This window comes from Arachis hypogaea, chromosome 20 (assembly GCF_003086295.3).
Source record: "Arachis hypogaea cultivar Tifrunner chromosome 20, arahy.Tifrunner.gnm2.J5K5, whole genome shotgun sequence".
In the NCBI taxonomy this organism is placed as follows: domain Eukaryota; kingdom Viridiplantae; phylum Streptophyta; class Magnoliopsida; order Fabales; family Fabaceae; genus Arachis; species Arachis hypogaea.
Genome location: NC_092055.1, coordinates 100205971 through 100220925, shown reverse-complemented (window position 1 = coordinate 100220925; position 14955 = coordinate 100205971). Strand labels below are relative to the sequence as shown.

Here is a 14955-nt window from a genome sequence, read left to right as displayed (position 1 = left end):
TAAATCAATGGCGTTGCACTCTCTCTTTGGATTTTCTTCTGTATTGCTTGGGAGAGTACTAGGAGGAGTTTCAGTGACTCTTTTACTCAGCTGGCCCACTTGTGCCTCCAAATTTCTAATAGAGGATCTTGTTTCATTCATGAAACTTATAGTGGCCTTAGATAGATCAGAGACTATATTTGCTAAGCTAGATAGATTCTGCTCAGAATTCTCTGTCTGTTGCTGAGTGGATGATGGAAAAGGCTTGCTATTGCTAAACCTGTTTCTTCCACCATTATTAAAGCCTTGTTGAGGCTTTTGTTGATCCTTCCATGAGAAATTTGGATGATTTCTCCATGAGGGATTATAGGTGTTTCCATAGGGTTCACCCATGTAATTCACCTCTACTATTGTAGGGTTCTCAGGATCATAAGCTTCTTCTTCAGAAGATGCCTCTTTAGTACTGTTGGATGATTCCTTCAATCTATTCAGACTCTGAAAGATCATATTGACTTGCTGAGTCAATATTTTATTTTGAGCTAATATGGCATTCAGAGTATCAACTTCAAGAACTCCCTTCCTCATAGGCATTCCATTACTCACAGGATTCCTTTCAGAAGTGTACATGAACTGGTTATTTGCAACCATGTCAATGAGTTCTTGAGCTTCTGCAGGCGTTTTCTGTAGGTGAATGGATCCACCTGCAGAATGGTCCAATGACATCTTTGATAATTTAGACAGACCATCATAGAATATATCCAGGATGGTCCATTCTGAAAGCATGTCAGAAGGACACTTTTTGGTCAGTTCCTTGTATCTCTCCTAAGCTTTATAGAGGGATTCACCTTCCTTCTGTCTGAAGGTTTGAACATCCACTCTAAGCTTGCTAAGCTTTTGAGAAGGAAAGAACTTGGCTAAGAAATATGTGACCAGCTTATCCCAAGAGTTCAGGCTGTCTTTAGGTTGAGAGTCCAACCATATTCTAGCTCTGTCTCTTACAGCAAATGGGAAAAGCATAAGCCTGTAGACCTTGGGATCAACCCCATTGGTCTTAACAGTATCACAGATCCGCAAGAATTCAGTTAAGAACTGAAAGGGATCTTCGGATGGAAGTCCATAAAACTTGCAATTCTGTTGCATCAGAGAAACTAATTGAGGTTTCAGCTCAAAATTGTTTGCTCTAATGGCAGGGATTGAGATGCTTCTTCCATGTAAATTGGAATTAGGTGCAGTAAAGTCACCAAGCATCTTCCTTGCATTGTTATTATTTTCGGCCATGTCTCCTTCTTTTTCAAAAATTTCTGTCAGATTTTCTCCAGAGAGTTGTGCTTTAGCTTCCCTTAGCTTCCTCTTCAGAGTCCTTTCAGGTTCAGGATCCGCTTCAACAAGAATGTTCTTATCCTTGTTCCTGCTCATATGAAAAAGAAGAAAACAGAAAAGAAGAGGAATCCTCTATGTCACAGTATAGAGATTCCTTTATGTGAGTAGAAGAAGAAAAGAAATTCGAACACAGAAAGGGAGAGAGGGTTCAAATTTTTAGATGAAGAGAAGTGTTAGTAAGTAAATAAAATAATTAGAAAGAGATGAGGGGGAGAGAATTTCACAAATTAAATAAATTAAAATAAAAATATTTTTTTTTAAAATTAAAATTAAAATTAAGAATTCGAAAATTAAAAAAAAAGTGAAATTAAATAAAAAGTTAAAACAATTAGTTAATTAAAAAGGAATTTTGAAAAAGAGGAAGGTGATTTTCAAAAATTAGAGAGAGAGAGAGTTAGTTAGGTAGTTTTGAAAAAGATAAGAATCAAACAAAAAGTCAAGTGGTTAATTGAAAAAGATTTAAAAATCAAATTTTGTAGAGATAAGAAAATAGAAAAGATTTTGAATTTAAATTTTGAAAAAGATGTGATTGAAACTTAAATTGAAAAAAGATTTGAAAAAGAAATTTAAAAAGATTTGATTTTGAAATTAAAGTTGATTACTTGACTAACAAGAAACTAAAAAGATATGAGTCTAGAGTTTAAAGATTGAACCTTTCTTACTAGGCAAGTAACAAACTTAAAAATTTTGAATCAATCACATTAATTGTTAGCATTAATTTTGAAAAATATGAAATAAAAATAAGAAAAAGATTTTGAAAATCAATTTGAAATTTTTGAAATTATGAAAGAAAAAAAATGAAAAAGATTTGAAAAAGATAGAATTTTTAAATTGAAAATTTGATTTGACTCATAAGAAACAACTAAATTTTAAAACGTTTTGAAAAAGTCAACTCAAATTTTCAAAAATTTATGAGTGAAAAAGGGAAAGATATTTTTTTTATTTTTGAATTTTTAATGATGAGAGAGAAAAACACCAAAAAGACTCAATGCATGAAAATTTTGGATCAAAACAAATGATGCATGCAAGAACACTATGAATGTTAAGATGAACACCAAGAACACTTCGAATGTCAAGATGAACATCAAGAACATATTTTTGAAAAATTTTTAAGAAAAGAAAACATGCAAGACACCAAACTTAGAAATTTTTAAGCTTTAGACACTAACAAATTGAAAATGCATACGAAAAAATAAGAAAAGACACAAAACAAGAAAAATTAAAGATCAAACATAGAAAATCATCAAGAACAACTTGAAGATCATGAAGAACACATGCATGAATTTTCGAAAAAAAGCAAGAAAATTATAAAAACATGCTATTGACACCAAACTTAAAAGTTGACACTAGACTCAAACAAGAAACATCAAATTATTTTTGGTTTTATGATTTTATTAATTTTTTTTGGTTTTTTTTTTTGAAAATTATTTGGAAAAAACAAAAAAGAAGAAAAAAAAAAATTTTTTGAATATTTTTCGAAAATAAAAAGAACAAAAACAAAAGGCTTAAAATTAAAATAAAATTACCTAATCTGAGCAACAAGATGAACCCTCAGTTGTCCAAACTCGAACAATCCCCGGCAACGGCGCCAAAAACTTGGTGCGCGGAAATCGTGACGGTTCATTCCTTGGTAACGGCGCTAAAAACTTAATACGCACGTTCATAATCTTAGTTCTTTGTCACAACTTCGCACAACTAACCAGCAAGTGCACTGGGTCGTCCAAGTAATAAACCTTACGTGAGTAAGGGTCGATCCCACGGAGATTGTCGGCTTGAAGCAAGCTATGGTCATCTTGTAAATCTCAGTCAGGCAGATTCATATGATTATGGATATTTGATAATTAAAATATAAATAAAACGTAAATTAGAGATAGAGATACTTATGTAATTCATTGGTGAGAGTTTCAGATAAGCGTATGAAGATGCTTGTTCCTCCTGAACCTCTGCTTTCCTATTGTCTTCATCCAATCATTCATACTCCTTTCTATGGCAAGCTGTTTGTTAGGTGTCACCGTTGTCAATGGCTACATCCTGTCCTCTCAGTGAAAATGGTCCAATGCGCTGTCACTGCATGGCTAATCATCTGTCGGTTCTCGATCATACTGGAATAGGATCCATTGATCCTTTTGCGTCTGTCACTACGCCCAGCACTTGCGAGTTTGAAGCTCGTCGCAGCCATCCCTTCCCAGATCCTACTCGGAATACCACAGACAAGGTTTAGACTTTCCGGATCTCAAGAATGGCCGTCCATGGATTCTAACTTATACCACGAAGATTTTGATTAAGGAATCCCAGAGATATTCATTCAATCTAAGGTAGAACGGAAGTGGTTGTCAGGAACGCGTTCATAGGTTGGGAATGATGATGACTGTCATGTTCATCACATTCATATTGAAGTGAGAATGAATATCTTAGAATCGGAATAAGCTTGAAATGAATAGAAAAACAATAGTACTTTGTATTAATTCATGAGGAACAGCAGATCTCCACACCTTAATCTATGGTGTGTAGAAACTCTACCGTTGAAAATACATAAGAACAAGGTCCAGGCATGGCTGAGTGGCCAGCCCCCATAAAGGTCTAAGATAGCATAAAACTAATCAAAGATGTCTAATACAATAGTAAAAGGTCCTATTTATATCAGACTAGTTACTAGGGTTTACAGAAATGAGTAAATGATGCAGAAATCCACTTGTGGGACCCACTTGGTGTGTGTTTGGGCTGAGCATTGAGCTTTACATGTTTAGAGGCTTCTCTTGGAGTTGAACGCCAGTTTGTAACCTGTTTCTGGCGTTTAACTCCACTTTGCAACCTGTTTCTGGCGTTTAACTCCAGAATGCAACATGGAATTGGCGTTGAATGCCAGTTTTCATTGTCTAAACTCAGGCTAAGTATGGACTATTATATATTGCTGGAAAACCCTGGATGTCTACTTTTCAAAGCAATTGAGATCGCGCCATTTGGATTTCTATAGCTCCAGAAAATCCACTTTGAGTGCAGGAAGGTCAGAATCCAGCAGCATCTGCAGTCCTTCTTCAACCTCTGAATCTGATTTTTGCTCAAGTCCCTCAATTTCAGACAGAAATTACCTGAAATCATAGAAAAACACACAAACTCATAGTAAAGTCTAGAAATGTTATTTTTATTTAAAAACTAATAAAAATATACTAAAAAACTAACTAAATCATACTAAAAACTATGTAAAAATAATGCCAAAAAGCGTATAAATTATCCGCTCATCAACCACGATTCTAAGTGTTCTATCTCAAGACAACCCTTTAATTAGGCTTTCAATTAGCACTCTCAAACCAGTTGGTTTTAGGGTACTAGGTGTTGAAGCACCCCTAAGAATTTACTTGCCCATGTCTCTTCTTGACACATCTTCACCACAAGCATCTACTAGAATCTTTGACTCTTTTTGAGCTTTTTAATGTTTCTATCTCATCCTAGTAGTTGATGCTCAGAGTCTTGGGTCTTTGTTGCTTACTACTTCTTGGTTATATGGATATTTAAGGAACACCCCTTAACCTTTTCTTGTTATTCATTCTAAGACTAGTTGCTTTCCATGACTCATTTTCTTTTTTTGTTCATTCAAGGTTCTACACTTAGTTCCTTGTTTCTTAGTTTGTTGAATGATCTCTCTTGGCCTTGGTTTCTCTTACTCTTGTTTTTGCATAGCTCACAGCAATTCTTATGGAGACAAGCTCTACTTTATTCATGTTGAAAAAGAAGACTTGAAATACATTGCCTTTTCTTTCTTGTAGTTTAGAGGACTCATAAAGGACTCCAAACATGAAATAAAACTAATCATAAAACATAAACTACCCTAGCATGATTTATTTATTTTTGAAAGAAAGTAAATCAAACAAAAGCTTAAACATGATTCAGAAATTAGAGGGTGTCAACCATGGGACTTAACAACCTTCAGCAGCTTAGATCTTCAGTTCATTGGCCCCTTTCCTTTGTCCTTCTTCTTGGAAGGGGATGGTTCATCTTCTTCCTTCTTGGAGGATCTTTCTTGCGCTTGAGTGTCCTTAGGCTTCAAAAATCCTAGCCTTCTCATATAATTTCTTTCATCCTCCTTATGTTTGGCTAGAATCTCTTCTTCTCTGGCGCTTAATTCCTCCATCCCTTGCATGAATGTGGGGTATCCGGGGTTAATAGCAGCCACAGCATTGCACAAGTGATTCAGTTTCGCTTGTGTGTTGATATCATACTGCCTCCTCAAAATGGTTCTGGCATCATAAAGATTTCTGAACACAGCGAGGTTCCTTTGTTGCCATTTGTTCTGCTCCACTATTTTGTCAAGTGCACTTCTCATTTCTCCCCAGTCGAACTGTTCCTGCTACTCGCTCCTCATTTGCTCCCAACTCCCTTGGAGTTGTTGGATGTTCCGGTTGACTTGGTTCCATTGTTGTTGCTGAGTCTCCTTGAATTGGTTAACATCCTCCCTCAAGTGGTGTAGGTCTCCCTTCATTTGGTGTACATCTCCTTACAATTGTTCCCAGTTGAATCCTCTAGGAAATTGTTGGTATTGGTAGTGTGGTGGTGGTTGAAGTGCTAGAAAGTGTGGTTGCTCTTCTACCTCTTCTTGTTGTTGTTGTTGTTGTTGTACATGTGGCTCATGAGCATGAGCTCTTTGTTCTTTGGCCCTCTGAAGTGGGTTAACAGCCACCACCTTGGCCATTTTCTTGGCAGTTATGAATTTGTCTTGCTTTACTAGCACCTCATCAATGATCTTTTCAACTCCAGCTTCATCACATAACCTCTGTATGATACTGGGGAATGCCAACCTTGTGTTGTCACTAGTGCTTTTCAGCACCTTGTTAATGTTGTTGGCAATCATCTCCCCCACATTGACATTCTCACCTTTCATGATGTTGTATATGAGCACAGCTCTCTCCTTGGTCACCTCTGAAGTGTTGGATGTGGGGATTAGGGACCTCCTTACAAATTCCAGCCACCTTCTAGCTTGGGGGCTCAGATCCCTTCTTCTCAATTGGTTGGGTATCCCATCCTTGTCCTTCATCTATTGCACGTTCAGCACGTAAATCTCGTTCAGGATTTCATCAAACCTAGGGTCTTGCTGCTTCATTCTTTCTTCATAGCTCCGAGTGGAGCTTGTCCTCTTCACCATTAGAATCCTCTCTATGCTGGATGGACTATAATCAATGGACTTTCCCCTCACATAGCTAATGTAGCCATAGTGTTGTCCTGGTTGAGGCACAGCGTTAGCATAAAACTCCCACACCAAGCTCTCAACTACCTTCCTTGGTGGGTTGCATAGGAGTGACCAGCCCCTACTGTTGATCTCAATGTTGATCTCAAGATGCTCGTTCCTCCCTAATTGGAACCCAACCTCTGGAATGATTTCCCTCTCACTCACCTAACCATAGAATTGATTTTGGTTGAATGCGAAGAGAAACTTGTATTCATTGAAAGATAAGCTTGAGGATCCAGAGGTTGGTTCCTTGGTTTTTCTTTTCTTTGAGCCTGATCCTTTTTGTGGTACTATTAGATTGAGAGAGTGTGTTTGAGGTTGTAAAAAAAATTGGGGGAGGGGGGGAGGGAGGTTGCAAAAGAGGCAAGCAAAACAAGGTTTTGCTTCAACACCAAACTTAGGACTTGATTGTCCCAATCAAGAGAAAGGAAAGAAGTAGGGGAAGAGAGGTAGTGGAAGGCGAAAAGAGAAAAGAAGAAGAAAGGTGTTTGGATTCTTTTTCGTGTGTGATAAGGGGTTTGAAGTGGGAGAAGAGTTTGGGAAGGTGAGGCTTTTATAAAGGGTGAAGGGTGTGATTTGAATGGTGGGAAATAAAAAGGATTCAATATTTTCCCACTTGGGGAGTGGCGCCTAGCGTGGGAAGAGGCGCCAACCTTTTTCTCACTGCGCCTTCTGCATGTGTTGAGTTCCAAAGTGTAAGTACACTTTGACTCCCTTGCTTTAAGAGTGATTCTCCATGTGGGTCCCATCTTTTCTCCTTAAAATGAAACTGAAACCTGTTAATAATGACAAAAGAATCTTTCACATTCCTTCCTGTTACGGGTAAGTGGGATTGCAACTGATGGGTGTCCCTTGGGACACCAAACTTAATCCTCTTGCATCTTAATAAATTGGTTTTATCATTGTGTTTTTAATGTGTTCATAAGAATGAAATAACTCCAATCTTTTCATTTTCTTTTGTTTCTATCCTCTTTTGAACTCATTAAACCACATTCATGCTTTCAACAAAATATTAAGTGCTTTCAGATTGAGTAGAATTGGGCTTGCTAGGTGATCCTTGTATTGCACCAAACTTAATCTCTGGGCTTACTCTTTGATGAGCGGATAATATATATGCTTTTTGGCATTGTTTTTTACATAGTTTTTAGTATGATTTAGTTAGTTTTTAATATAATTTTATTAGTTTTTAAATAAAAATCACATTTCTTGACTTTACTAGGATTTTGTGTGTTTTTCTGTGATTTCAGGTAATTTCTTGCTGAAATTGAGGGACTTGAGCAAAAATCTGATTCAGAGGCTGAAGAAGGACTACAGCTACTGTTGGATTTTGACGTCCCTGTACTCGAAGTAGATTTTCTGGAGCTACAGAAACCCAATTGGCGCGCTCTCAATTGCGTTGGAAAGTAGACATCCAAGGCTTTCCAGCAATATATAATAGTCCATACTTTGCCCGAGTTTTGATGACAAAAACGGGCGTTCAAACGCCAACTTCCTGCCCTATTCTGGAGTTGAACGCCAGAAACAGGTTACAAATGAGAGTTAAACACCAAAAACAGGCTACAACCTGGTGTTTAACTCCAAAAAGAGTCTCTACACATGAAAGCTCATTGCTCAGCCCAAGCACATACCAAGTGGGCCCGGAAGTGGATTTCTACATCATTTACTTATCTTATGTAACCCTAGCTACTAGTTTAGTATAAAAACTACTTTTAGTGATTTATTTTACATCTTTTGATCATCCTTGATCAGGGATCGATCTTTTCCCCTATCTTTCGAATTCATATGCCATTTGGGGAGGCTGGCCATTCAGCCATGCCTAGACCTTGTTCTTATGTATTTTCAACGGTGGAGTTTCTACACACCATAGATTAAGGTGTGGAGCTCTGCTGTTCCTTGAGTATTAATGCAAAGTACTATTGTTCTTCTATTCAATTTACGCTTATTCTTATTCTAAGATATTCATTCGCACACAAGAACATGATGAATGTGATGATTATGTGACACCCATCACCATTCTCACCTATGAACACATGCCTGACAACCACTTTCGTTCTACATGCAAACAAGCTTGAATATGTATCTCTTGGGTTTCTAATCTAAGATTAAAACCTTCGTGGTATAGGCTAGAATTATTGGCGGCCATTCTTGAGATCCGGAAAATTTAAACCTTGTCTGTGGTATTCCGAGTAGGATCTGGGAAGGGATGACTGTGACGAGCTTCAAACTCGTGAGTGTTGGGCGTAGTGACAGACGCAAAAGGATCACTGGATCCTATTCTAACATAATCGAGAACCGACAGATGATTAGCCATGCAGTGACAGCGCATTTGGACCATTTTCACTGAGAGGACGAGATGTAGCCATTGACAACGGTGATGCCCAACATACAGCTTGCCATGGAAAGGAGTATGAATGATTGGATGAAAGCAGTAGGAAAGCAGAGGTTCAGAAGGAACAAAAGCAACTCCATACGCTTATCTGAAATTCTCACCAATGAATTACATAAGTATTTCTATCCTATTTTATATTTTATATCATAATTATCAAAATCTCCATAACCATTTGAATCCGCCTGACTGAGATTTACAAGGTGACCATAGCTTGCTTCAAGCCGACAATCTCCGTGAGATTGACCCTTACTCACGTAAGGTTTATTACTTGGACGACCCAGTGCACTTGCTGGTTAGTTGTATCGAAATTGTGAAAAAGAATTCAAGATTGCAAACGTGCGTACTAAGTTTTTGGCGCCGTTGATGGGGAATGAACAATCATGATTTCATGCACCAAGTTTTTGGCGCCGTTGCCGGGGATTGTTCAAGTTTGGACAACTGACGGTTCATCTTGTTGCTCAGATTAGGTAATTTTATTTTAATTTTAAGCTTTGTGTTTTTATTATTTTTATTTTCGAAAAAAATTTTCAAAAAAAAATAAATTCTTCTATGACTTCAGAATTTTTAAGAAGGAATTCTAGAGTTTCATGAGATATGTTGAATCCTGGCTGGCTGTTAAGCCATGTCTAATCTTTTGGACCAAGGTTTCAACTATCCTTAGAAGAGCTTCTTTGTCTTTCTCAGCAAATTAGCTGTTGTATGTAATGATCTGCTAAAGCTTGGCTGGCCATTGGCCATGTCTAGTGTTTTGGACCGGAGCTTTCACTGAAAGCTTGGCTGACTAGTAAGCCATGTCTAATTCCTGGATCGGAGTTTTAGGCTGACATTGCATGATTCCTGGAATTCTCATTAAAAATTTTGAAATCCTTATTTTTCTTTTTCCAAACAATTTTCGAAAAATACAAAAATAAATTAATAAAATCATAAAACCAAAAAAAATTTGATGTTTCTTATTCGAGTCTAGTGTCAATTTTTAAGTTTGGTGTCAATTGCATCTTTTTAATTTCTTTAAATTTTCGAAAACTCATGCATAATGTTCTTCATGATCTTCAAGCTGTTCTTGATGAATTTCCTTGTTTGATCTTTGCATCTTCTTGTTTGGTGTCTTTTCATATTTTTCATATGCATTTTAGAATTATTAGTATCTATAGAGTAAAATTTTTTTAAGTTTGGTGTCTTGCATGTTTTTCTTTTCTTAAAAATTTTCAAAAATAAATTCTTGGTGTTCATATTGATCTTCAAAGTGTTCTTGGTGTTCATCTTGACATTCAAAGTGTTCTTGCATGCATTGTGTGTTTTGATTTATAATTTTCATGTTTTGAGTCTTTTTATTGTTTTTCTTTCTCTTCATAAAAATTCAAAAATAAAAAAATATCTTTCCCTTATTCTTCTCATAAATTTCGAAAATTTTGAATTGATTTAGTCAAAAAGTTTTAAAATTTAGTTGTTTCTTATTAGTCAAGTCAAAATTTTCAATTTAAAAATCCTATCTTTTCAAAACTTTTTCAAAAAATCAAATCTTTTTCAATTTTCTTCTTAATATTTTCGAAAATTTCAAAATGATTTTCAAAAATCTTTTTCTTATTTTTGTTTCATATTTTCGAATTCATTGCTAACTTTTAATATTTTGATTAAAAAATCTCAAGTTGTTACTTGCCTATTAAGAAAGGTTCATTCTTTACATTTTAAAATCCTATCTTTTAGTTTCTTGTTAGTCAAGTAATCAACTTTAATTTTCAAAAATCAAATCTTTTTAATTTCCTTTTTAAATCTTTTGCAAATTAAATTTGAATCATATCTTTTTCAAAATCAATTTCAAAATCTTTTCTAACTTCTCACCCTTTCAAATTTAATTTTCAAATCTTTTTCAATTAACTACTTGACTTTTTGGTTTATTTTTAAAAGTTTTCTATTTCAATCATATCTTTTTCAAAACCACCTAACTAACTTTTTTCTCACCAATTTTCGAAAACCCCTCCCCTCTTTTTCAAAATTTCTTTTTAATTAACTATTTGTTTTAAATTTTAATTTAATTTTATTTTCCTTCTTAAATTTCGAATTCTAATTAATAGTCAAAATAAAAACAAAAATATTTTTATTTCATTTTATTTAAATTTCGAATTCTTCCCTCTATCATCTCTTTCTATTTATTTATTTATTTACTAACACTCCTCTTCCACTCAAAATTCGAACCCTCTCTTCTTCTCTGTGTTCGAGTTTTTCTCTTCTCCTCCTTCTATTCTTCTTCTCTTATACTCACATAAGGAATCTCTATACTGTGACATAGAGGATTTCATATTTTCTTTTCTGTTCTCTTCTTTTTCATATGAGCAGGAACAAGGATAAGAACATTCTTGTTGAAGCTGACTCTGAACCTGAAAGGACTCTGAAGAGGAAGCTAAGGGAAGCTAAGGCACAACCCTCTGAAGAGGATCTGATAGAAATTTTCGAAGAAGAAGGAGACATGGCCGAACCTAATAAGATGGTGGAGATGCAAGGAAGATGCTTGGTGACTTTATTGCACCCTCTTCTAACTTCTATGGAAGAAGCATCTCACTTCCTGCAATTGGAGCAAACAACTTTGAGCTTAAGCCTCAATTAGTTTCTCTAATGCAGCAGAATTGCAAGTTCTATGGACTTCCAATGGAAGATCCTCATCAATTTTTAGCTGAATTATTGCAAATTTGTGACACTGTCAAGATCAATGGAGTTGATCCCGAGGTCTACAGGCTTATGCTTTTCCCTTTTGCTGTAAGAGATAGAGCTAGAACATGGTTGGATTCACAACCTAAGGATAGCCTGAACTCTTGGGATAAGCTAGTCAGTGCTTTCCTGGCCAAACTCTTTCCACCTCAAAAGATGAGCAAGCTTAGAGTGGAAATCCAAACCTTCAGACAGAAGGAAGGAGAATCCCTCTATGAAGCTTGGGAAAGATATAAGCAACTGATCAAAAGGTGTCCTACTGACATGCTTCCAGAATGGAGCATCATAAGTATATTCTATGATGGTCTGTCTGAGTTGTCAAAAATGTCATTGGACCATTCTGCAGGAGGCTCTCTTCACGTGAAAACCCCTGCAGAAGCTCAGGAACTCATTGAAATGGTTGCAAATAACCAGTTCATGTACACCTCTAAGAGGAATCCTGTGAACAATGGGACGCCTCAGAAGAAGGGAGTTCTTGAAATTGATACTCTGAATGCCATATTAGCTCAGAACAAAATATTGACTCAGCAAGTCAATATGATTTCTCAGAGTCTGAATGGATTGCAAGCTGCATCCAACAGTACTAAAGAAGCATCTTCTGAAGAAGAAGCTTATGATCCTGAGAACCCTGCAATAGCAGAGGTGAATTACATGGGAGAACCCTATGGAAACACCTATAATCTTTCATAGAGAAATCATCCTAATCTTTCATGGAAGGATCAACAGAAGCCTCAACAAGGCTTCAATAATAATGGTGGAAGAAATAGGTTTAGCAATAGCAAGCCTTTTCCATCATCTTCTTAGCAACAGACAGAGAATTCTGAACAGAGCCATTCTGGCCTGGCAACCATAGTCTCTGATCTATCCAAGACCATACTAAGTTTCATGAATGAAACAAGGTCCTCCATTAGAAATTTGGAGGCACAGGTGGGTCAGCTGAGTAAGAAGATTACTGAAACTCCTCCCAGTACTCTCCCAAGCAATACAGAAGAAAATCCCAAGAGAGAGTGCAAGGCCATAACTTTACTTGGTGTGACCGAATGCCCAGAGGAGGAGGAAGACGTGAATCCCAGTGAGGAAGACCTCTTAGGACATCCTCTGGAAAGAAAGGAGTTCCCTTTTTAGGAACCAAAGGAATTTGAGGCTCATACAGAGACCCTAGAGATTCCATTGGACTTTCTTCTGCCATTCATGAGCTCTGATGAATACTCTTCCTCTGAAGAGGATGAAGAAACCATTGCAGAGCAAGTTGCTAAGTATCTAGGAGCAATCATGAAGTTGAATGCCAGTTTATTTGGTAATGAGACTTGGGAGGATGAACCCTCCTTGCTCACCAATGAACTGAGTGCACTAATGAGGCAGACATTGCCTCAGAAGAAACCGGATCCCGGAAAGTTCTTCATACCTTGTACCATAGGCACCATGACCTTTGAGAAAGCTCTGTGTGACCTTGGGTCAGGGATAAACCTCATGCCACTCTCTGTAATGGAGAAACTGGGAATCTTTGAGGTACAAGCTGCAAGAATCTCATTAGAGATGGCAGACAAATCAATGAAACAGGCTTATGGACTAGTAGAGGACGTGTTAGTAAAGGTTGAAGGCCTTTACATCCCTGCTGATTTCATAATCCTAGACACTGGGAAGGATGAGGATGAATCCATCATCCTTGGCAGACCCTTCCTAGCCACAGCAAAAGCTGTGATTGATGTTGACAGAGGAGAGTTGGTCCTTCAGTTGAATGAGGGCTACCTTGTATTTAAGACTTAAGGTTCTCCTTCTGTAACCATGGAGAGGAAACATGAAAAGTTTCTCTCAATATAGAGTCAAACAAAACCCCCACATTCAAACTCTAAGTTTGGTGTTAGGAAGCCACGACCAAACTCTAAGTTTGGTGTTAAGAGGCCCCAACATTGCTCTGATTTTCTGTGAGGCTCCATGAGAGCTCACTGTCAAGCTATTGACATTAAAGAAGTTCTTGTTGGGAGGTAACCCAATGTTATTTAATTATATCTATTTATTTTCCATTGCTATTTTATGTTTTGTTTAGGTTGATGATCATGTGAAGTCACAAAAACTACTGAAAAATCAAAAACAGAATAAAAAACAGCATTAAAAACAGCTCACCCTGGAGGAAGAGCTTACTGGCGTTTAAACGCCAGTAAGAACCACCAGACTGGCGTTTAACGCCAGAACAGAGCATGGAATTGGCGTTTAACGCCAAGAATGGGAGAAAAGCTGGCGTTAAACGCCAGAAATAAGCAGCAAACTGGCGTTTAATGCCAGACATGCATTCTAAGGGCGTTTTGCACGCCTACTTGGAGCAGGGATGCTAAGTCCTTGACCCTTTAGGATCTGTGGACCCCACAGGATCTCCACCTACCACACCTCTTCTTCTCTCCTCTTCACACCTTCTCATAACACTCTTCCCCAAATACCCTTCACCAATCACCTTTTTACCTCTTCCCCATAAACCCCACCTACCTCCAAATTCAAATTCCTTTCCCTTCCAAACCCAACCCTAATGGCCGAAACCTAACCTTCCCCCCACCCCTATATAAACCCCTTAAAACTACTCTATTTTCACACATCCCAACCACTACTTCTTCCTCTTGGCCGAATACACTCTCTCACTCCATCTCCTCCATTTTTTTCTTCTTTTACTACTTTCTTTCTTCTTTTGCTTGAGGACGAGCAAACCTTTTAAGTTTGGTGTGATAAAAGCATTGCTTTTTGTTTTTCCATAACCATCAATGGCACCTAAGGCCAGAGAAACCTCAAGAAAGAGGAAAGGGAATGCAATTGCTTCCACCTCTGAGTCATGAGAGATGGAGAGATTCATCTCAAAGGTCCATCAAGACAACTTCTATGAAGTTGTGGCCAAGAAGAAGGTGATCCCTGAGGTCCCTTTTAAGCTCAAAAAGAGCTAGTATCCAGAGATCTGACAAGAGATTAGAAGAAGAGGATGGGAAGTTCTCTCTAATCCTATTCAACAAGTCGGAATCTTAATAGTTCAAGAGTTCTATGCAAACGCATGGATCACTAGGAACCATGATCAAAGTATGAACCCAAACCCAAAGAACTGGCTGACAAGTCCTCTACTTTGGCAAGGTTAGCCTTTCCTCACTTCATTTGCCACCTCTGCAATTCGGCTGGAATTGACATAGAGGGAGATATCCTCATTGATAAGGACAAGCCCATCACTAAGAAAAGGATGGAGCAAACAAGAGATCATGGACCTTAATAAGAGTATGAGGAAATTCCTCACCATGAAATCCCTGAGATG

General features: G+C 37.3%; 2 non-coding genes across 2 annotated transcripts; one reads left to right on the top strand and one right to left on the bottom strand.

Moving 5' to 3' along the window:
* The first annotated feature begins 756 nt into the window (after positions 1-756).
* Positions 757-864, top strand: LOC112787588 (small nucleolar RNA R71). The gene has a single exon (XR_003194994.1). It is a non-coding gene; the product is annotated as a small nucleolar RNA R71 (small nucleolar RNA).
* A 10970-nt stretch (positions 865-11834) lies between these two features.
* LOC112788314 (small nucleolar RNA R71) lies at positions 11835-11942 on the bottom strand. Its single transcript, XR_003195682.1, has one exon. It is a non-coding gene; the product is annotated as a small nucleolar RNA R71 (small nucleolar RNA).
* Between the last annotated feature and the right edge of the window lie 3013 nt (positions 11943-14955).